The sequence below is a fragment of the Pleurodeles waltl genome, chromosome 5 (genome assembly GCF_031143425.1).
Source record: "Pleurodeles waltl isolate 20211129_DDA chromosome 5, aPleWal1.hap1.20221129, whole genome shotgun sequence".
NCBI classification, from domain to species: domain Eukaryota; kingdom Metazoa; phylum Chordata; class Amphibia; order Caudata; family Salamandridae; genus Pleurodeles; species Pleurodeles waltl.
In genome coordinates this window covers 152,173,264-152,198,012 of record NC_090444.1, presented here as the reverse complement: position 1 = coordinate 152,198,012, position 24,749 = coordinate 152,173,264, and the positions used below count along the sequence as shown (strand labels likewise).

The 24,749-nt window shown below is 48.0% G+C and overlaps 1 protein-coding gene across 3 annotated transcripts in view; it reads right to left on the bottom strand.

The window, feature by feature from the left end:
* The window catches only part of WDR26 (WD repeat domain 26), a 569,671-nt gene that overhangs the window by 66,689 nt on the left and 478,233 nt on the right, over positions 1-24,749 (bottom strand). The window lies entirely within an intron of this gene.

The window sequence follows — 24,749 nt, the reverse complement described above, 5'->3', positions numbered from 1 at the left end:
AGAAAACTGCAACAGCGACGCATCCAGCAGGGACCAGTGACCTCTGAAGCCTCAGAGGACTGTCCTGTACCCAAGGACCAAGAATCTCCAGTGAACAGCGGCTCTGTTCAAAACCTGCAACTTCTTTGCAACAAAGAAGCAACTTCCTAAGACTTCACGTTTCCCGCCAGAAGCGTGAGACTTCACCCTCTGCACCCGACGCCACCGGCTCGACCTGCAGAAAACCAACACCTCAGGGAGGACTCCCTGGCGACTGCGAGCCAGTGAGTTACCAGAGACGACCCCCCTGAGCCCCCACAGCGACGCCTGCAGGGAGAATCCAGAGGCTCCCCGTGACTGCTACTGCCTGTAACAAGGGACCCGACACCTGGAACCAACACTGCACCCGCAGCCCCCAGGACCTGAAGGAACCGAACTTCAACGCAGGAGTGACCCCCCCCCAGGCCACCCTCTGCCTAGCCCAGGTGGTGGCTGTCCCGAGAAGCCCCCGTGCCTGCCAGCACCGCTAGAGTGACCCCCGGGTACCTCCATTGTTTTCGATCTAAAACCAGACACCTGCTTTGCTCACTGCACCCGGCCGCTCCTGTGCCGCTGAGGGTGTACTTTGTGTGCCTTCTCGTGTGTCCCCCGGTGCTCTACAAAACCCCGGTCTGCCCCCCGAGGACGCAAGTACTTACCTGCTGACAGACTGGGACCGGAGCACCCCTGTTCCCCATAGGCGCCTATGTGTTTTGGCCACCTCTATGACCTCTGCACCTGACCGGCCCTGAGCTGCTGGTGTGGTAACTTTGGGTTGCCTTGTACCCCCAACAGTGGGCTGCCTATGCCCCAAACTTGAGACTTGTACGTGTTTTATTTACCTCCAAAACTAACCTTTACTTACCTCCCCCAGGAACTGTTGATTTTTGCACTGTGTCCACTTTGAAAATAGCCTATTGCCATTATTACAAAGACTGTATGTGATATTGCTTTCATTCAAAGTTCCTCAAGTAAGGCGCCCCCATAGCTTTAGCAGTGTCGGCGTCCTTTTTCATTTTCTCAATGGCTGTATCAACCTGTGTGCCAAACAGCTGTTTTTCATTAAATGACATGTTAAGAATAGCTTGCTGGATTTCAGGTTTAAAGCCTGACGACCGAAGCCATGCGTGTCGTCTAATGGTGACAGCTGGAATAATAGTTCTTGCGGCTGTGTCTGCGGAGTCTAACGCTGACCTGATTTGATTATTGGTAATGGCCTGCCCCTCCTCGACTATTTGCTGGGTTCTTTTCTGTTAATCCTTGGGGAGATGCTGGATGAGGTCTTTCATCTCGTCCCAGTTAGTTGAGGAGAATGAGGAGGAGACTGGTGAGGTGAGAACTGAGGAGGTGCACTTTAGCCGGTGGCTGGTCAGTGTCCAAATGTCCTTGAAAGGCCCGCTTCCTCTTTGTTTTTAGGTGCAGTGAGGATCTTTCCAGTGTCTTTATGAATTTGGATTCTGGCCTGTTTTTCGTCAAATTCCTCCATTTGCATAAATTCTTCTGCAAATCTATGGCTTTCTTTCAATTGTTTGGAAAGTCCATGCCCCTCTGTAGATATGGGTCTTTTCAGCTCCGAAACCTGTTTCCTCAAGATCGAAAGGCCTGGAGTAGACGTTGGCCTTCACAAGCATAGTCTGTGCAGCGGGAAAACAGAAGGTTAGCACAACCCAGAGAGGAAGTGTGTGTGGTGGCAAGCAGAGCAAGAGAGAGTACTCTCTTGGCAGGCGCCCAATTTAGTTAAGCCCCAAATTCCACCTTTCACAGCTGACGCTGGATGTAAAGTCAATACGGCCAACTTTTTGCCAATTGATTACATCCATCTCTTTTTGGATGTTGACTTCCTTCAGCAAATTGTGCAGCAAACAAATGTGCATGCTGAACAGTTTGAGGGAGTATGGAGGCACTCTAGGGACCCGTTCTAGGGAACACCTACTCCTACTTCACTGGCGGAGCTGAAGATACTTTTGGGCCTAATGCTCAAAATGGGATTTGTGCAGAAAGCAACTCCCATCTTCGCAACATAGAGCAGAGATTATTTTCTTGCTATTGCAGCAGATGCTGCATGTCAATGACAATTCTGCTGCATTGCCCTGGGACCATCTGTGATGTGTACGTGCTGACTACAGTTCACCAATCATGGTTTGGGGTCAGATGGCCTAAGTCCACAAGCCCACCTGTATACTTGATTACAATAAGTACCTGGGTGGAGTGGACAAGAACAACCAGGTTCTTCAACCATACAATGAGAGTTGTAAAACTTGCACTTGGTACAAGAATTTGTTTACCCACCTGATCCAGATGGCAACATATACTGCGTATGTTGTTTATCGTCAGACAACCACAGGAAGACTCATGTCTCTCCTTAACTTTCAGTTGTCTGCGGTTGAAAGCCTCACTGCGCTACAGAAGCAGCAGCCTCCACTTTTTATGTTCTGGAGGATGTGGCAAGGCTGACACAATGCTGATCGCATTCCTAAAGCACCCAGAAAAAAAAACCATATCGTTAATGTAAAGTGTGCTCGAAGCAGGGAAAGAGGCATAAGAGTCATGTTTTCCCAAGAGTCCATCTCACCCAGCCCTGCATTTTCTTACTTGCTTTATGTTGTATCATACTAAAGCAAACTTCTGGGAAATTGAGTGAGGTGGGGCTGCCGTTGGACAAACCTTTCAATGGCTGTGATACCTATGTCCAAGGGCCACTACTTCGTTAGGCAAGCAGCCACAGAATTTTAGTTCATCTACTTCAGAAATCATGGACTTCCTTGTGGCCTTCTCAACACTTATCTGCTGTCAGAACATGGTGGGTGTTCTGTTCGATGATTAAAATGCATTATAGTCCCCACACTGCACATACTAGTTAGTGGACAGAACATATGCCACATTTTCACAGAATACCCTGTGTGGCAAAATGTTAAAGGCGTGACTGAATTTTGAAGTTCTTGTTAGGGAACTTATGTATGCTACACAAGGACCACCCTCATTGCCAACGAGAACCAGAGTAAGTGTAATAAGTCAAACAAATGCCATGTGGGTCATATTCACCAAAATTTCTACTTGTTTTGAAGTGTGCAAACAATTTGTAGCATCACTTTCAAAACAAAAGTCAAAAGAAGAAGTGTTGGTGAATGAGTCCCACGGGATATATGTTTGGCTTCTTAGAAACCTTAGGTAGTATCACCATCATGTCTGCCTTAGCTTCAATGGTAGCTCAGTTTGAGGAGTAGGCCTTGCAAGGCATACTCTGAAACCCCCAACTTGCACCCACAAACTGGAAGGAGTTGGATTTAGCACAATAAGTGTGCTGATGGCACATGAAAGAAGATTTTCTTGAGCTTCAAGTGGTTCGGGATGGAAGGCATTACTATAGCTTCACTCTGCAATTATACAGCATTAGTCAGGAGACTATGATGAGGACAAAGACATGAATGGGTAAGAAATGTGTACGGTAGGTGTGCTTTCACAGGGATACTGCATATGTAGAAGGCACATAGTAAAGGTAGTACAGATACACATCTTCACCTATGGATTCAAACCCATTGGTGCCCCTCTCACACTGAATTATTATGATACGTAGGGTCAGTGTAAGGAAATGCCTCCTTGGCATGGTTGCCCCCTGACTTTTTGCCTTTGCTGATGCTATGTTTACAATTGAAAGTGTGCTGAGGCCTGCTAACCAGGCCCCAGCACCAGTGTTCTTTCCCTAACCTGTACTTTTGTATCCACAATTGGCAGACCCTGGCATCCAGATAAGTCCCTTGTAACTGGTACTTCTAGTACCAAGGGCCCTGATGCCAAGGAAGGTCTCTAAGGGCTGCAGCATGTCTTATGCCACCATGGAGACCTCTCACTCAGCACAGACACACTGCTTGCCAGCTTGTGTGTGCTAGTGAGGACAAAACGAGTAAGTCGACATGGCACTCCCCTCAGGGTGCCATGCCAGCCTCTCACTGCCTATGCAGTATAGGTAAGCCACCCCTCTAGCAGGCCTTACAGCCCTAAGGCAGGGTGCACTATACCATAGGTGAGGGTACCAGTGCATGAGCATGGTACCCCTACAGTGTCTAAACAAAACCTTAGACATTGTAAGTGCAGGGTAGCCATAAGAGTATATGGTCTGGGAGTCTGTCAAACACGAACTCCACAGCACCATAATGGCTACACTGAAAACTGGGAAGTTTGGTATCAAACTTCTCAGCACAATAAATGCACACTGATGCCAGTGTACATTTTATTGTAAAATACACCACAGAGGGCACCTTAGAGGTGCCCCCTGAAACTTAACCGACTGTCTGTGTAGGCTGACTAGTTCCAGCAGCCTGCCACACCAGAGACATGTTGCTGGCCCCATGGGGAGAGTGCCTTTGTCACTCTGAGGCCAGTAACAAAGCCTGCACTGGGTGGAGATGCTAACACCTCCCCCAGGCAGGAGCTGTAACACCTGGCGGTGAGCCTCAAAGGCTCACCCCTTTGTCACAGCCCAGCAGGGCACTCCAGCTTAGTGGAGTTGCCCGCCCCCTCCGGCCACGGCCCCCACTTTTGGCGGCAAGGCTGGAGGGAACAAAGAAAGCAACAAGGAGGAGTCACTGGCCAGTCAGGACAGCCCCTAAGGTGTCCTGAGCGGAGGTGACTCTAACTTTTAGAAATCCTCCATCTTGCAGATGGAGGATTCCCCCAATAGGGTTAGGATTGTGACCCCCTCCCCTTGGGAGGAGGCACAAAGAGGGTGTACCCACCCTCAGGGCTAGTAGCCATTGGCTACTAACCCCCCAGACCTAAACACGCCCTTAAATTTAGTATTTAAGGGCTACCCTGAACCCTAGAAATGAAAATGTCACTTACCCAGTGTACATCTGTTCGTGGCATCAGTCGCAGTAGATTCGCATGTTCTGCAATAGCTCGCCATCTGGTGTTGGGCCGGAGTGTTACAAGTTGTTTTTCTTCGAAGAAGTCTTTCGAGTCACGGGACCGAGTGACTCCTCCTTTTGTCTCCATTGCGCATGGGCGTCGACTCCATCTTCGATTGTTTTTCCCCGCAGAGGGTGAGGTAGGAGTTGAATTGTAGTAATAGTGCCCATGCAATGGAGTGACTAAGTATGCACTTATTTAAGGTTGAGATGATACATATATAAATAATTGAAGGTAACTTCCAAACTGCTACAGGCTCCCGGGGAGGCGGGTGGGCACATGCGAATCTACTGCGACTGATGCCACGAACAGATGTACACTGGGTAAGTGACATTTTCAGTTCGATGGCATCTGTCGCTGTAGATACGCATGTTCTGCAATAGACTAGTAAGCAGTTATTTCCCCAAAAGCGGTGGATCAGCCTGTAGGAGTGGAAGTAGTCTGAAATAATGTCCTTAATACAGCTTGACCTACTGTGGCTTGTTGTGCGGATAACACGTCTACACAGTAGTGCTTGGTGAATGTGTGAGGCGTAGACCATGTGGCTGCCTTACATATTTCTTGCATTGGGATGTTTCCTAGAAAGGCCATGGTAGCACCTTTCTTTCTGGTTGAGTGTGCCTTTGGTGTAATGGGCAGCTGTCGTTTAGCTTTAAGGTAGCAGATTTGGATGCATTTAACTATCCATCTGGCTATACCTTGTTTTGAAATTGGGTTTCCTGCATGAGGTTTTTGAAATGCAATAAAGAGTTGTTTAGTCTTTCTGATGTTCTGTGTTCTGTCAATGTAATACATTAATGCTCTTTTGACATCTAATGTATGTAGTGCCCTTTCGGCTACGGTATCTGGCTGTGGAAAGAACACCGGAAGTTCCACTGTTTGATTTAGATGGAACGGTGAAATAACCTTTGGCAAAAATTTAGGATTGGTCCTTAGGACGACTTTATTTTTGTGTAGTTGTATAAAAGGTTCCTGTATAGTAAACGCCTGAATCTCGCTTACTCTTCTCAGGGAAGTAATGGCGATGAGAAATGCCACCTTCCAGGTTAGGAACTGTATGTCGCAGGAGTGCATGGGTTCAAATGGTGGACCCATAAGTCTAGTTAGGACAACATTTAGGTTCCATGAAGGAACAGGTAGTGTTCTTGGTGGTATAATTCTCCTAAGGCCCTCCATGAATGCTTTAATGACTGGTATTTTATATAGGGAAGTTGAATAGGTAGTCTGCAGGTATGTAGATATTGCTGCAAGGTGAATCTTAATGGAAGAGAAAGCTAGGTTAGATTTTTGTAAGTGAAGCAAGTAACCCACTACATGTTCTGGAGTTGTGTGTAATGGTTGTATTTGATTAATATGGCAGTAGCAAACAAACCTCTTCCATTTACTTGCATAGCAGTGCCTGGTGGATGGCCTTCTTGCTTGTTTTATGACTTCCATACATTCTTGGGTAAGTTGTAAGTGCCCGAATTCTAGGATTTCAGGAGCCAGATTGCTAGATTCAGCGATGCTGGATCTGGGTGTCTGATCTTTTGGTTGTGCTGTGTCAACAGATCTGGCCTGTTGGGCAATTTGATGCAGGGTACCACTGATAGGTCTAGCAGCGTTGTGTACCAGGGTTGCCTTGCCCAAGTTGGTGCTATCAATATGAGTTTGAGTTTGCTTTGACTGAGTTTGTTTACCAGGTAAGGAAGGAGAGGGAGAGGAGGAAAAGCGTAAGCAAATATCCCTGACCAGTTCATCCATAGGGCATTGCCTTGGGATTGTTTGTGTGGGTATCTGGATGCGAAGTTTTGGCATTTTGCGTTCTCCCTTGTCGCAAACAAGTCTATCTGAGGTGTTCCCCAGAGTTTGAAATAAGTGTTCAGTATTTGGGGGTGAATTTCCCATTCGTGGACCTGTTGGTGATCTCGAGAGAGATTGTCTGCGAGTTGATTTTGTATCCCTGGTATAAACTGTGCAATTAGGCGAATTTGGTTGTGAATTGCCCAATGCCAAATTTTTTGTGCTAACAGGCTTAACTGCGTGGAGTGCGTCCCTCCCTGCTTGTTTAGATAATACATTGTTGTCATGTTGTCTGTTTTGACGAGAATGTATTTGTGAACTATTATTGGTTGGAAAGCTTTTAGTGCTTGAAAAACTGCAAGAAGTTCTAGGTGATTGATATGCAGTTTTGTTTGATGTACGTTCCATTGTCCTTGTATGCTGTGTTGATCGAGGTGTGCTCCCCACCCTGTCATGGAAGCATCTGTTGTTATTACGTATTGTGGCACTGGGTCTTGGAAAGGCCGCCCCTTGTTTAAATTTATGTTGTTCCACCACAGAAGCGAGAGGTAAGTTTGGCGGTCTATTAACACCAGATCTAGAAGGTGACCCTGTGCTTGAGACCACTGTGATGCTAGGCATTGTTGTAAGGGCCTCATGTGCAGTCTTGCGTTTGGGACAATGGCTATGCATGATGACATCATGCCTAGGAGTTGTAATACCATCTTTGCTTGTATTTTTTTGTGTTGGATACATGCGTTGTATGATGGTGTTGAAATTTTGAATTCTTTGTGGACTTGGAGTGGCTACTCCTTTTGATGTGTCTATTATGGCTCCCAGGTATTGTTGTACCTTGCGTGGCAGAATTTTTGATTTTGTGAAATTGACGGTGAACCCTAGTTTGAAGAGGGTTTGTATGATATGATTTGTGTGATTTGAGCACTCTATTAACGAATGGGCCTTGATTAGCCAGTCGTCTAGATATGGGAACACATGTATTTGCTGCCTTCTGATGTGTGCAGCGACTACCGCTAGACATTTGGTAAAGACTCTTGGTGCGGTTGTTAATCCGAAAGGCAGTACCTTGAATTGGTAATGTATTCCTTTGAATACAAACCTTAGGTATTTCCTGTGCGATGGGTGTATTGGTATATGGAAATAAGCATCCTTGAGGTCTAAAGTTGCCATGTAGTCGTGCAGCTTTAACAATGGCAATACTTCTTGTAGTGTGACCATGTGGAAGTGGTCTGATTTGATGAAAGTGTTGACTACTCTGAGGTCTAGGATTGGTCTCAGTGTTTTGTCCTTCTTTGGTATCAGAAAGTACAGTGAGTAAACTCCTGTGTTTATTTGTGTGTTTGGCACTAATTCGATTGCATTCTTTTGCAATAGTGCCTGCACTTCTATCTCTAGGAGATTGGAATGGTGTGTTGTTAAATTTTGTGCTTTTGGTGGTATGTTTGGAGGGAACTGTAGAAATTCTATGCAGTAACCATGTTGGATAATTGCTAGAACCCAAGTGTCTGTAGTGATTTTTTCCCATGCTGTGTAATAATGACCTATTCGTCCCCCCACTGGTGTTGTGTGGAGGGGGTGAGTGACATGTGAGTCACTGTTTAGTAGTAGGGGTTTTGGGGCTTTGGAATCTTCCTCTATTTCTAGGGAATTGCCCTCCTCTATATTGTCCCCGAAAACCTCCTCTATACTGTCCTTGGTAACTGGACGGTGTGGCTTGTGAGGTGCTGGCTTGTGTGCTTTGACCCCGAAACCCCCCTCGAAAGGGCGTTTTACGGAATGAGCTGTAATTCCCTCTGCTCTGCGGGGAGTAGAGTGCGCCCATGGCTTTGGCAGTGTCCGTATCTTTTTTGAGTTTCTCAATCGCTGTGTCCACTTCTGGACCGAACAGTTCTTTTTCATTAAAAGGCATATTGAGAACTGCTTGTTGAATCTCTGGTTTAAATCCAGACGTTCGGAGCCATGCATGCCTTCTGATAGTTACAGATGTATTAATTGTCCGTGCAGCTGTATCTGCAGCGTCCATGGAGGAGCGGATCTGGTTGTTGGAGATGGCCTGTCCCTCCTCAACCACTTGTTTTGCCCTATTTTGGAAGTCTTTGGGCAGATGTTCAATGAGATGTTGCATCTCGTCCCAGTGGGCTCTGTCATAGCGCGCAAGTAGTGCCTGGGAGTTCGCGATGCGCCACTGGTTTGCAGCTTGTGCTGCGACTCGTTTACCAGCTGCATCAAACTTGCGGCTTTCTTTATCTGGGGGTGGTGCATCTCCAGATGTGTGAGAGTTGGCCCTTTTCCTAGCTGCTCCTACAACAACAGAGTCTGGTGGCAGCTGTGTTGTGATGAAAGCCGGGTCCGTAGGAGGCGGCTTATACTTTTTTTCCACCCTTGGTGTGATTGCCCTACTTTTGACCGGGTCCTTAAATATGTCTTTTGCGTGCCGGAGCATACCAGGGAGCATAGGCAGGCTTTGGTAGGAGCTGTGGGTGGAGGAGAGTGTGTTGAACAAGAAATCATCCTCGACCTGTTCTGAGTGGAGGCTTACGTTGTGAAATTGTGCTGCTCTAGCCACCACCTGAGAGTACGCGGTGCTGTCTTCTGGTGGAGATGGTTTTGTAGGGTATGCCTCTGGGCTGTTATCTGACACTGGGGCGTCGTATAGGTCCCATGCGTCCTGGTCTTGGTCACCCTGGCTCATGGTGGTGTGAGCTGGGGAGTGTGATGGCGTTTGTGCTGGTGAAACGTTAATCACGGGCGGAGGAGAGGGTGGTGGTGTAACTCTTTTCACCACTTTTGGTTGTGGTGCTTGTTCCGTCTGGAACTCCAACCTTCTCTTTCTCCTAATGGGGGGAAGGGTGCTTATTTTTCCTGTCCCCTGCTGAATGAAGATACGCTTTTGCGTATGGTCCGCATCAGTTGCTTGTAGCTCTTCCTCAAACCTATGCTTCTGCATTTGGGAGGTTAGCGAGTGCTCTTCTGTATAAGAGCCTGAAGCTGGGTCGCTTGCAGTTTGTTTCGGCGTGGAAACTTTGTCTGCGTGTTTTTTCGGCTCCGAGGTGACTTTTTTTCTTTTCGGGGCCGAAACCTCTCGGCGTCGATCTGTTTCGGTGCCGCTGTCTCGGCGTCGAGCCGTGTCCACACCGGCATCTCGGTGTCGAGGCTTGTCTCCAGCACTTTCTCGGTCCCGAGAAGGCTGCGTGCCGGTGTCTCGACCGGAGTCGGACGATCTCGGCACCGTTTGGGCCTTTTTCGGTGCCGACGGTCGGTCACCGATTTTATGGGTTGAGCCATGGCCTGGTGGCAGTGGCGTCCCTTGGGCCTTGTAAATGTTTCTTTGTGTGGTTTTCGACGTCTTACTCACGGTTTGTGTATCGTCGAATCCTTCGGAGTCTGAGTCTTGGATCGAGAAGGTACCTTCCTCTTCCTGTTCCTCGAACTCCCGTCGGGCTGTCGGTGCGGACGCCATTTGAAGTCTTCTGGCTCGACGGTCTCGGAGTGTTTTTCGGGACCGGAACGCACGACAGGCCTCGCAGGTGTCTTCGCTGTGCTCAGGTGACAGGCACAGGTTGCAGACCAAGTGTTGGTCTGTGTAGGGGTATTTATTGTGGCATTTGGGGCAGAAACGGAAAGGGGTCCGTTCCATCGGCGTTCCTCAGCACGCGGTCGGGCCGACCAGGCCCCGACGGAGGATCGAAAAACTACCCCGAAGGGCACCGGAGCTCTTCGATCTTCGATGCGGTGTTGAATGTAAGTACGCCGATCCCGAACGCAACAATACCGACGAAAATCTTCCGAAATTAACTATTTTTTCTGTTCCGAAACTCGGAGCGACAGGAACACGTCCGAACCCGATGGCGGAAAAAAAACAATCGAAGATGGAGTCGACGCCCATGCGCAATGGAGACAAAAGGAGGAGTCACTCGGTCCCGTGACTCGAAAGACTTCTTCGAAGAAAAACAACTTGTAACACTCCGGCCCAACACCAGATGGCGAGCTATTGCAGAACATGCGTATCTACAGCGACAGATGCCATCGAACATTAGATTCCTGCAACTACAAGAAGAAGGACTGCCCAGCTGAAAACCCCTGCAGCGGAAGACCAGAAGACGACAACTGCCTTGGCTCCAGAAACTCACCGGCCTGTCTCCTGCCTTCCAAAGATCCTGCTCCAGCGACGCCTTCCAAAGGGACCAGCGACCTCGACATCCTCTGAGGACTGCCCCTGCTTCGAAAAGACAAGAAACTCCCGAGGACAGCGGACCTGCTCCAAGAAAAGCTGCAACTTTGTTTCCAGCAACTTTAAAGAACCCTGCAAGCTCCCCGCAAGAAGCGTGAGACTTGCAACACTGCACCCGGCGACCCCGACTCGGCTGGTGGCGATCCAACACCTCAGGAGGGACCCCAGGACTACTCTGATACTGTGAGTACCAAAACCTGTCCCCCCTGAACCCCCACAGCGCCGCCTGCAGAGGGAATCCCGAGGCTTCCCCTGACCGCGACTCTTTGAACCTAAAGTCCCGACGCCTGGGAGAGACCCTGCACCCGCAGCCCCCAGGACCTGAAGGACCGGACTTTCACTGGAGAAGTGACCCCCAGGAGTCCCTCTCCCTTGCCCAAGTGGAGGTTTCCCCGAGGAATCCCCCCCTTGCCTGCCTGCAGCGCTGAAGAGATCCCGAGATCTCTCATAGACTAACATTGCGAACCCGACGCTTGTTTCTACACTGCACCCGGCCGCCCCCGCGCCGCTGAGGGTGAAATTTCTGTGTGGGCTTGTGTCCCCCCCGGTGCCCTACAAAACCCCCCTGGTTTGCCCTCCGAAGACGCGGGTACTTACCTGCAAGCAGACCGGAACCGGGGCACCCCCCTTCTCTCCATTCTAGCCTATGCGTTTTGGGCATCACTTTGAACTCTGCACCTGACCGGCCCTGAGCTGCTGGTGTGGTGACTTTGGGGTTGCTCTGAACCCCCAACGGTGGGCTACCTTGGACCAAGAACTAAGCCCTGTAAGTGTCTTACTTACCTGGTTAACCTAACAAATACTTACCTCCCCTAGGAACTGTGAAAATTGCACTAAGTGTCCACTTTTAAAACAGCTATTTGTCAATAACTTGAAAAGTATACATGCAATTTTGATGATTTGAAGTTCCTAAAGTACTTACCTGCAATACCTTTCGAATGAGATATTACATGTAGAATTTGAACCTGTGGTTCTTAAAATAAACTAAGAAAAGATATTTTTCTATATAAAAACCTATTGGCTGGATTTGTCTCTGAGTGTGTGTACCTCATTTATTGTCTATGTGTATGTACAACAAATGCTTAACACTACTCCTTGGATAAGCCTACTGCTCGACCACACTACCACAAAATAGAGCATTAGTATTATCTATTTTTACCACTATTTTACCTCTAAGGGGAACCCTTGGACTCTGTGCATGCTATTCCTTACTTTGAAATAGCACATACAGAGCCAACTTCCTACATTGGTGGATCAGCGGTGGGGTACAAGACTTTGCATTTGCTGGACTACTCAGCCAATACCTGATCACACGACAAATTCCAAAATTGTCATTAGAAATTCATTTTTGCAATTTGAAAGTTTTCTAAATTCTTAAAAGTCCTGCTAGGGCCTTGTGTGTTAAGTCCCTGTTTAGCATTGTCTTTTTAGAGTTTAAAAGTTTGTTAAAAGTTTGAATTAGATTCTAGAAACAGCTTTAGATTCTTAAAAAAGTATTCCAACTCTTAGCAGAATAATGTCTGATACAGAGATGCAGGTGGTGGAACTCGACACCACACCTTACCTCCATCTTAAGATGAGGGAGCTAAGGTCTCTCTGTAATATAAAGAAAATAACCATTGGCTCCAGACCTACCAAAATTCAGCTCCAGGAGCTGTTGGCAGAGTTTGAAAAAGCCAACCCCTCTGATGATGACCTCACAGAGGAAGAAATTAGTGACTTGGAGGCCAATGTCCCTCCTCCAGTCCTAAATAGGGAGAACAGGACCCCTCAAGTCCTGTCTCCAACTGTGTTAGTCAGAAATAGTGAGTCCCTCACAGGAGGGTCCCACATTTCTGAAATCACTGAGGATGCTCTCAGTGAAGATGACCTCCTGTTAGCCAGGATGGCCAAAAGATTGGCTTTAGAGAGACAGCTCCTAGCCATAGAAAGGGAAAGACAAGAGATGGGCCTAGGTCCCATCAATGGTGGCAGCAATATAAATAGGGTCAGAGATTCTCCTGACATGTTAAAAATCCCCAAAGGGATTGTGACAAAATATGAAGATGGTGATGACATCACCAAATGGTTCACAGCTTTTGAGAGGGCTTGTGTAACCAGAAAAGTGAACAGATCTCACTGGGGTGCTCTCCTTTGGGAAATGTTCACTGGAAAGTGTAGGGATAGACTCCTCACACTCTCTGGAAAAGATGCAGAATCTTATGACCTCATGAAGGGTACCCCGATTGAGGGCTTTGGATTCTCCACTGAGGAGTACAGGATTAGGTTCAGGGGGGCTCAAAAATCCTCGAGCCAGACCTGGGTTGACTTTGTTGACTACTCAGTGAAAACACTAGATGGTTGGATTCAAGGCAGTGGTGTAAGTAATTATGATGGGCTGTACAATTTATTTGTGAAAGAACACCTATTGAGTAATTGTTTCAATGATAAACTGCATCAGCATCTGGTAGACCTAGGACCAATTTCTCCCCAAGAATTGGGAAAGAAGGCGGACCATTGGGTCAAGACAAGGGTGTCCAAGACTTCAACAGGGGGTGACCAAAAGAAAGGGGTCACAAAGACTCCCCAGGGGAAGGGTGATGAGACAACCAAAACTAAAAATAGTAAAGAGTCTTCTACAGGCCCCCAAAAACCTGCTCAGGAGGGTGGGCCCAGAGCCTCTTCACAAAACAATGGGTACAAGGGTAAAAACTTTGATCCCAAAAAGGCCTGGTGTCATAGCTGTAAACAGCATGGACACCAAACTGGAGACAAGGCCTGTCCCAAGAAAGGTTCCACTCCAAACTCCCATCCAGGTAACACTGGTATGGCTAGTCTCCAAGTGGGATCAACAGTGTGCCCAGAGCAAATCAGGGTCCACACTGAAGCTACTCTAGTTTGAGGGTGGGGTGGATTTAGCCACACTAGCTGTCTGGCCGCCTAACATGCAAAAATACAGACAGCAACTCTTAATTAATGGGACTAGAATAGAGGGCCTGAGGGATACAGGTGCCAGTGTCACCATGGTGACAGAGAAACTGGTTTCCCCTGGCCAATACCTGACTGGAAAAACTTACACAGTCACCAATGCTGACAATCAGAGAAAAGTACATCCCATGGCAATGGTTACTTTAGAATGGGGAGGGGTCAATGGCCTGAAACAGGTGGTGGTCTCCTCAAATATCCCAGTGGACTGTCTGCTTGGAAATGACCTGGAGTCCTCAGCATGGGCTGAGGTAGAACTAAAAACCCATGCAGCAATGCTGGGTTTCCCTGAACTGGTGTGTGTGAAAACAAGAGCACAGTGCAAGGCACAGGGTGAACAAGTAGAGCTGGAGTCTGGAAGAATGGCCCAGCCTACCAAGAGAACAGGAAAGTCAGCTGGGAAACCAACTGCAACACAGCAAAAGAAAGGGAACCTCTCTTCTCAGGAAGAAGTTCTGCCCTCTGAGGGAACTGAGCCTTTGGAGCTTGAACCTTATCAGGTTGAGCTCTTAGGCCCAGGGGGACCCTCAAGGGAGGAGCTGTGTAAGGGACAAGAAACCTGTCCCTCTCTTGAAGGCCTTAGGCAGCAAGCTGCTGAAGAGTCCAAAGGCAAGAAAAATGGAACGCATAGGGTCTATTGGGAAGATGGACTCCTGTACACTGAGGCCAGAGACCCCAAACCTGGTGCCACTAGGAGAGTGGTAGTGCCTCAGCTGTTCAGGAAGTTCATCCTAACATTGGCCCATGACATTCCCCTTGCTGGACATTTGGGACAAACCAAGACGTGGGAGAGGTTAGTCAACCACTTCTACTGGCCCAATATGTCCAACATGGTTAAGGAGTTTTGCCTCTCCTGCCCCACCTGTCAAGCCAGTGGTAAGACAGGTGGGCATCCAAAGGCCCCCCTCATTCCACTTCCAGTGGTGGGGGTTCCCTTTGAAAGAGTGGGTGTGGACATAGTTGGTCCACTGGAACCTCCCACAGCCTCAGGAAATATGTATATCCTGGTAGTAGTGGATCATGCTACCAGGTATCCTGAAGCTATTCCCCTTAGGTCGACTACTGCCCCTGCAGTAGCCAAGGCCCTCATTGGTATCTTTACCAGAGTGGGTTTCCCTAAGGAGGTGGTGTCTGACAGAGGTACCAACTTCATGTCAGCATACCTAAAGCACATGTGGAATGAGTGTGGAGTGACTTATAAATTCACTACACCATACCATCCACAAACTAATGGCTTGGTTGAGAGATTCAACAAGACATTAAAAGGCATGATCATGGGGCTCCCAGAAAAGCTCAAAAGGAGATGGGATGTCCTCTTGCCATGTCTGCTTTTCGCTTACAGAGAGGTGCCACAGAAGGGAGTAGGATTCTCACCCTTTGAACTTCTGTTTGGTCATCCTGTAAGGGGACCACTTGCCCTTGTTAAAGAAGGCTGGGAGAGACCTCTCCATGAGCCTAAACAGGACATAGTGGACTATGTACTTGGCCTTCGCTCTAGAATGGCAGAGTACATGGAAAAGGCAACCAAAAACCTTGAGGCCAGCCAACAGCTCCAGAAGTTTTGGTATGACCAAAAGGCTGCACTGGTTGAGTTCCAACCAGGGCAGAAAGTCTGGGTTCTGGAGCCTGTGGCTCCCAGGGCACTCCAGGACAAATGGAGTGGCCCTTACCCAGTACTAGAAAGGAAGAGTCAGGTCACCTACCTGGTGGACCTGGGCACAAGCAGGAGCCCCAAGAGGGTGATCCATGTAAACCGCCTTAAGCTCTTCCACGACAGGGCTGATGTCAATCTGTTGATGGTAACAGATGAGGATCAGGAGGCAGAGAGTGAACCTCTCCCTGATCTTCTGTCATCAGACCCAAAAGATGGCACAGTAGATGGAGTGATCTACTCAGACACCCTCTCTGGCCAACAGCAAGCTGATTGTAGGAGAGTCCTACAACAGTTTCCTGAACTCTTCTCCTTAACCCCTGGTCAGACACACCTGTGTACCCATGATGTGGACACAGGAGACAGCATGCCTGTCAAGAACAAAATCTTTAGACAATCTGACCATGTTAAGGAAAGCATCAAGGTGGAAGTCCACAAGATGCTGGAATTGGGAGTAATTGAGCGCTCTGACAGCCCCTGGGCTAGCCCAGTGGTCTTAGTCCCCAAACCTCACACCAAAGATGGAAAGAAAGAGATGAGGTTTTGTGTGGACTACAGAGGGCTCAATTCTGTCACCAAGACAGATGCTCATCCAATTCCAAGAGCTGATGAGCTCATAGACAAATTAGGTGCTGCCAAATTCTTAAGTACCTTTGACTTGACAGCAGGGTACTGGCAAATAAAAATGGCACCTGGAGCAAAAGAGAAAACAGCATTCTCCACACCTGATGGGCATTATCAGTTTACTGTTATGCCCTTTGGTTTAAAGAATGCCCCTGCCACCTTCCAAAGGTTGGTGAATCAAGTCCTTGCTGGCTTGGAGTCCTTTAGCACAGCTTATCTTGATGATATTGCTGTCTTTAGCTCCACCTGGCAGGATCACCTGGACCACCTGAAGAAGGTTTTGAAGGCTCTGCAATCTGCAGGCCTCTCTATCAAGGCATCCAAATGCCAGATAGGGCAGGGAACTGTGGTTTACTTGGGACACCTTGTAGGTGGAGGCCAAGTTCAGCCACTCCAACCCAAGATCCAGACTATTCTGGACTGGGTAGCTCCAAAAACCCAGACTCAAGTCAGGGCATTCCTTGGCTTGACTGGGTATTACAGGAGGTTTGTGAAGGGATATGGATCCATTGTGACAGCCCTCACTGAACTCACCTCCAAGAAAATGCCCAAGAAAGTGAACTGGACTGTAGAATGCCAACAGGCCTTTGACACCCTGAAACAAGCAATGTGCTCAGCACCAGTTCTAAAAGCTCCAGATTATTCTAAGCAGTTCATTGTGCAGACTGATGCCTCTGAACATGGGATAGGGGCAGTTTTGTCCCAAACAAATGATGATGGCCTTGACCAGCCTGTTGCTTTCATTAGCAGGAGGTTACTCCCCAGGGAGCAGCGTTGGAGTGCCATTGAGAGGGAGGCCTTTGCTGTGGTTTGGTCCCTGAAGAAGCTGAGACCATACCTCTTTGGGACTCACTTCCTAGTTCAAACTGACCACAGACCTCTCAAATGGCTGATGCAAATGAAAGGTGAAAATCCTAAACTGTTGAGGTGGTCCATCTCCCTACAGGGAATGGACTTTATAGTGGAACACAGACCTGGGACTGCCCATGCCAATGCAGATGGCCTTTCCAGGTTCTTCCACTTAGAAAATGAAGACTCTCTTGGGAAAGGTTAGTCTCATCCTCTTTCGTTTGGGGGGGGGGTTGTGTAAGGAAATGCCTCCTTGGCATGGTTGCCCCCTGACTTTTTGCCTTTGCTGATGCTATGTTTACAATTGAAAGTGTGCTGAGGCCTGCTAACCAGGCCCCAGCACCAGTGTTCTTTCCCTAACCTGTACTTTTGTATCCACAATTGGCAGACCCTGGCATCCAGATAAGTCCCTTGTAACTGGTACTTCTAGTACCAAGGGCCCTGATGCCAAGGAAGGTCTCTAAGGGCTGCAGCATGTCTTATGCCACCCTGGAGACCTCTCACTCAGCACAGACACACTGCTTGCCAGCTTGTGTGTGCTAGTGAGGACAAAACGAGTAAGTCGACATGGCACTCCCCTCAGGGTGCCATGCCAGCCTCTCACTGCCTATGCAGTATAGGTAAGCCACCCCTCTAGCAGGCCTTACAGCCCTAAGGCAGGGTGCACTATACCATAGGTGAGGGTACCAGTGCATGAGCATGGTACCCCTACAGTGTCTAAACAAAACCTTAGACATTGTAAGTGCAGGGTAGCCATAAGAGTATATGGTCTGGGAGTCTGTCAAACACGAACTCCACAGCACCATAATGGCTACACTGAAAACTGGGAAGTTTGGTATCAAACTTCTCAGCACAATAAATGCACACTGATGCCAGTGTACATTTTATTGTAAAATACACCACAGAGGGCACCTTAGAGGTGCCCCCTGAAACTTAACCGACTGTCTGTGTAGGCTGACTAGTTCCAGCAGCCTGCCACACCAGAGACATGTTGCTGGCCCCATGGGGAGAGTGCCTTTGTCACTCTGAGGCCAGTAACAAAGCCTGCACTGGGTGGAGATGCTAACACCTCCCCCAGGCAGGAGCTGTAACACCTGGCGGTGAGCCTCAAAGGCTCACCCCTTTGTCACAGCCCAGCAGGGCACTCCAGCTTAGTGGAGTTGCCCGCCCCCTCCGGCCACGGCCCCCACTTTTGGCGGCAAGGCTGGAGGGAACAAAGAAAGCAACAAGGAGGAGTCACTGGCCAGTCAGGACAGCCCCTAAGGTGTCCTGAGCGGAGGTGACTCTAACTTTTAGAAATCCTCCATCTTGCAGATGGAGGATTCCCCCAATAGGGTTAGGATTGTGACCCCCTCCCCTTGGGAGGAGGCACAAAGAGGGTGTACCCACCCTCAGGGCTAGTAGCCATTGGCTACTAACCCCCCAGACCTAAACACGCCCTTAAATTTAGTATTCAAGGGCTACCCTGAACCCTAGAAAATTAGATTCCTGCAACTACAAGAAGAAGGACTGCCCAGCTGAAAACCCCTGCAGCGGAAGACCAGAAGACGACAACTGCCTTGGCTCCAGAAACTCACCGGCCTGTCTCCTGCCTTCCAAAGATCCTGCTCCAGCGACGCCTTCCAAAGGGACCAGCGACCTCGACATCCTCTGAGGACTGCCCCTGCTTCGAAAAGACAAGAAACTCCCGAGGACAGCGGACCTGCTCCAAGAAAAGCTGCAACTTTGTTTCCAGCAACTTTAAAGAACCCTGCAAGCTCCCCGCAAGAAGCGTGAGACTTGCAACACTGTACCCGGCGACCCCGACTCGGCTGGTGGCGATCCAACACCTCAGGAGGGACCCCAGGACTACTCTGATACTGTGAGTACCAAAACCTGTCCCCCCTGAGCCCCCACAGCGCCGCCTGCAGAGGGAATCCCGAGGCTTCCCCTGACCGCGACTCTTTGAACCTAAAGTCCCGACGCCTGGGAGAGACCCTGCACCCGCAGCCCCCAGGACCTGAAGGACCGGACTTTCACTGGAAAAGTGACCCCCAGGAGTCCCTCTCCCTTGCCCAAGTGGAGGTTTCCCCGAGGAATCCCCCCCTTGCCTGCCTGCAGCGCTGAAGAGATCCCGAGATCTCTCATAGACTAACATTGCGAACCCGACGCTTGTTTCTACACTGCACCCGGCCGCCCCCGCGCCGCTGAGGGTGAAATTTCTGTGTGGGCTTGTGTCCCCCCCGGTGCCCTACAAAACCCCCCTGGTTTGCCCTCCGAAGACGCGGGTACTTACCTGCAAGCAGACCGGAACCGGGGCACCCCCCTTCTCTCCATTCTAGCCTATGCGTTTTGGGCATCACTTTGAACTCTGCACCTGACCGGCCCTGAGCTGCTGGTGTGGTGACTTTGGGGTTGCTCTGAACCCCCAACGGTGGGCTACCTTGGACCAAGAACTAAGCCCTGTAAGTGTCTTACTTACCTGGTTAACCTAACAAATACTTACCTCCCCTAGGAACTGTGAAAATTGCACTAAGTGTCCACTTTTAAAACAGCTATTTGTCAATAACTTGAAAAGTATACATGCAATTTTGATGATTTGAAGTTCCTAAAGTACTTACCTGCAATACCTTTCGAATGAGATATTACATGTAGAATTTGAACCTGTGGTTCTTAAAATAAACTAAGAAAATATATTTTTCTATATAAAAACCTATTGGCTGGATTTGTCTCTGAGTGTGTGTACCTCATTTATTGTCTATGTGTATGTACAACAAATGCTTAACACTACTCCTTGGATAAGCCTACTGCTCGACCACACTACCACAAAATAGAGCATTAGTATTATCTATTTTTACCACTATTTTACCTCTAAGGGGAACCCTTGGACTCTGTGCATGCTATTCCTTACTTTGAAATAGCACATACAGAGCCAACTTCCTACAGTCAGTGTTTGACCTGCTTGCCATGTTCATCCGACATCAGAACTTAATAGATGTTTGATTTGCTGTATGATAGGTGCATTACAGTCACAGGTCTACACACAACGGTGGCTGGAACATATGCTACATTCTCACAGACAACCCTGTGTGCCAATCACTACCCTACTTCATAGTTTATGACATTCTCTTTAGGAACTTTGCAAAAATTCCGCATCACGTCTGCCTTAGTTTCAAAGGTAGATATGCTCACTAAGATCAATGAATGGGCCTCACAAGGCATTTTCGGACACCCCCAGCTTGCATCCACAAACTGGATGACAGGTCTTTCTGAACCTCCTGTGGCTGTCATTGGAGCCATTATTAAAGGGTCCTTACCAATGTGTTCGGTAATGTTCAGGAAGAAAGAGGCGGTTACTTGACACGTGGTAAATTTTAGTCAAACTTACTCCCTCCTGTGGTGTATAAATGTGATGGGCCCTTGTCTGGCAGTTGTAATTTGATGTGAGTGTAATGATCAGTTGGTTTGGGCCAATGGCCGGAAGTATGAGTGTTGTGCGTGAATGGTATGTGAATGGACCTTAAAGTGATCAGTGCTGTGAAAAAAAGGCTTTATGGCTCTCCTTCAGAAGGCTTGGTTTCAATATTCAGATAATTAAATAAGGTGGAGAGTTCATTAGATGAAGGTTTGAAACCTCCCCTGAATTGTTGTTGACAAAAATTACCCCTTTGTGGTGTAGTGGGTAGAGCTCCCACAGCCTTTGCTGTTTCTGAATCTTTTTTTTTTTTTTTTTAATAGTGGATACTCACCTCCTGGCCAAACAGATTTTATTTGTCAAAAGGCATGTTTAGAACTGCCTGTTGGATTTCAGATTTAAAACCTGAACATCTCAGCCAAGCATGCCTTTTAATAATGATGCTGGTATTAATACCACGTGCAGCAGTATCAGCTGCATTGGTGGCACACCTAATGGCATTATTTGAGATAGTTTGGCACTCAAATGATTTCTTATCCCATTACGTGATGTTTCTCTGGGAGATACGGGAGAAGGTCTTCCATTTCATCCCAGTGAGCCCTAACATAGCATGCTAAGAGTGCCTGTGAACTGGCAATAGGCCAATGATTGGCTGCTTGTGCAGCTACTCGTTTTCCTGTCGCATCTAGTTTTTTAATTTCTTTGTCAGGGGGAGGTGACCTCCCGTTGATCAGCTATTAGCAAGTTATCGTGCTGTGTTGACAACAACAGAGTCATGGGATATTTGTGACCAGATATATATGTAGGGTCTACCTTATAACTTGTCAACTCTGAGTAATGACTAGTTCGAACCGGCTCTCTGAAAAAGTCTGTGGCATGTCTGAGCATGCCTGGTAGCATGGGAAGAAACTGACTTTCTTTATGGGTGGTAGTCAGTGTGTCAAAAATAAAATCTCCCTTTTTGGGTCACAATGCATTTGTACATTATGATATGCAGATAACAGTGCTATGACCTGCTGATATGATGTTGCATCTTCAGGAGGTGAAGGGCGTGCGGGGTATAAATCAGGGTCATTTGGAAGTATGGTATCTGGATCATATGAATCCCATGGGTCTATGTCTTGTGGAATACCCCCAAATCATCTCCCTGAAGTGATAGTGAACCTTGTGATGAAAATTGTGGCTCAATATTAGGTGGAGGAGATTGTGGAGGTGATGTAGGAGTAAGAGGAAGGACAGGAGAGTGTGGTGAAGGCTGAGGTTGAATTGGATCATTGTCCTGGTCTCTGGAGACCTTTTTACATAGAGGAGCAGTGTCCAAAGTCTCCTGAAAAGTAAGTTTCCTCTTAATTGGGACAGGAGGAAAAGCAATAATTCGTCCTGTTCCCTTTTAAATATGGAGCTGGTGCAGACAAGTGTCCATAATTCAGAGAATTGGCTCCACTGATAACGCTTCTTTTGAAGAAAAGCTCTAGTCTCGCCAATGCAGAATTTGCAGTTTCAAAGCGGAAGTTTTGTTTTGGCTTGAAGCTGTCTGCTCAGACACAGATGGCTTCTTTCTCAGAGCTGAAGCACTCAAGTCAAATGTTCGACTCGATCCAGAGGCTGAATGAGATGGTGTCGAGGCAGAGGTCGATGCCGAAGACGTTGGCTATTTTCAGTGCCGAGCCCGAAGGTGGGGCATCTAAATGTAATTTTCGGATCCGACCATGGCCCAAAGGCAGTGGTGGACTGACTACCTGTTTTTTTTGTTGTGGTTGGGGCTGATGTACTTGCAGGTTGCGCCGAGGTGAGAGGCTGGCTTTCAACGTCTGACTGAACATCCGACTGAATCTTCTATGGAGAAAGCCTCTTCATGTGTTTTCTCCTCTTGCACATGCTCTTCCCTGAAGATATCAGTGTTGTCCGATGTCTTAGACCCCATCTCCAAACAACGCGCTCTTTGGTCCCAGAGGGTCTTTTTGTATCAAAAAGACAGACAGGAGTTGCAAGTTTCTTCTCTGCAATACGGGGACAAACACAGGTTACACACCAGGTGTTGATCAGTGTGTGGGAGTTTTGAATGGCCAAAACGGCAAAACCGAAATGAAGTGCATTCCATCAGACCTTCATTTCTCTACACCATGTGGAGTATTAGGTCCCAGGCTGGTGCCCCGAATGGCGGCTAACCAACCACCAACGTAGAAGTTCGGGTCGAGTGCGTTAGACAGAGAAAACACTATCAAAATACAATACCATTGCTGAAAGAAAGAAGGGCTCGGAATAGACCAAGCCGAGGCATACCGGAGCAAGAGGAATACACATCCAAACCAGATGGTGGGAAGAAAACAATCTAACAAAGGACTCACTGCTCATGCACTCTATCACCGAGAGGAGGAGTCACTCTATCTCATGACTCCAGAAGATTCTTCGAACAAAAACAACTTGCAACACTCTGGACCGAACATTAGATGGCGGACTTAACTACAGCCACACATGCCACTGAACAAACTATCACACGTGTGACAGGAAAGTTGGTTTGGCCAAAGCACTAGACAAACCAGCTACCTTAAGAAACGCCATATCTGGTAGAGACTATCTAGCCGCAGATTCCTTACCTTAGAATAATCCCCAGGAGTCAGACTGGATTTGTACATTTTTGAGCAGCCCTGAGTGCCGGTAGATGGCGTTGATCGGTAGAATTGCCTGCGCTGGAAGTGACATGCGCGGTACCTATACAGATACCCTTTGGCACGCTGATGTCAGTTACTGTTGCAACTTTTTATGCCAGGAGCGCGGAGCTACAATGAGAACTGATCACCGGTATGGAAAGAAGGCCCTGCAAAGGGTGTCCCTTGTACTGCAATCAGCTTGCAGAGTGGGGAGGATAGGAGGATTGGTAAGGAATCAGCGGCTAGATAGAGTCTCTACCAGATAAGGTGTTAGTGAAGGTGAGTAAACTGTTCACCTGAAACAGACTTCAAACCACAGATGTATTACCTTAGAATAGATACCCAAGCAATGCCTTCCAGGAGGTAGGTCTGCAAAACCAATTTTAAATCACAAAGCCCTGTTGGACCGGACAGACGAAGTGCCTGTTGCGACTGACCCGACTGTCCAGACAGTGTTTGGTAAACGTGTTCAAAGATGCCCATTTTGTTGCCTGACAAATACCCTAGACAAGGACTACTTGGTCTAAAGCAGTCTTAGCTCTGGTAGAATGAGCATGCAAACACATGGAGGGTTTGCTTCTTGACCAATGGACAGCAGATCTTGATGCAGAGCACTAGCCATCTTGAAATGGTCCATTTCTGCACAGTCTTTCCTTTTCTTTTTTGCTCCTACGTACCCAATAAAGAGTTGTACATCCAGCCAGAAATCTTGTGTGGTCCAAGTAGAATCATAACGCTCTTTCTGGTTTCAGAAGGTGGAACCAGGATGAGGTTGTGGCCTACATGGAAGGGAGTCGCAAACTTCAGAAAGAGGGAGGCATGTGTCCAGAGGACCAGCTTGTTCAGGTAGAAGATGATGTATGGAGGGTGTGCAGAGAGTGTCTGCCGTTCGCTGCCCCTTCTGGCCAACGTTATGGCCACTAGAAAGGCAGATTTGAAGGCAACTGTGCGGGGGGGAGGGGAAGAGTATGTGCTGCAAATCTTTGCGAAACCAAGCCACAACAGGTGATTTAAATAAAGAAGGCCTGATCAGCAACCACAAAAATGCCTTAAAGATAACCTTTAACTGTAACCAGAGCAGAGCCCTGCTGGGCTAACCATAGAGCCAACAGAAGAACCTCGGATAAAAGTGCAGAAAGGAGCAGGAGACAGGGGAGGCAATGTTATGAGAATCACACTATGTCACAAACTTATCCCAATAGGAGATATACACTGACATGGGGGAGGGATGCCTGGCTGCCAGAACAACAACTGTCACTGCTCAATCTCCACACAGAGGTAAAAGGTGTGCAGATTTGGGTGCAAAACCCTACCCTGTTACTGCGACAGAAGATTTTTTCGAAGAGGAAGTCTGATTGGAGGACCAATGACAATGCTCAACAGCTTGGATACCAGTCTCTTTGCCCAATCCAGAGCCACAAGAATAACATGGGCCTGGTTGTTCATAATCTTCTTGAGAACTCTGGGCAGGAGTGGCATTAGAGGAAAGGCGTATATGAAGCTAGAGATCCACTCAAGACTAAAAGCGTCTCCTAACGAGAGTAGCCTTGGAAACTCCAGCAGGCAAAACTGCTGACATTGAGCGTTCTCAGCGTTGGCAAACAGATCTAACCAAGGCTCCCCTCCCACTCATGAATAAATCCTTGTACCACCTGTGGATGGAGAGGTCATTTGTGATCTGCT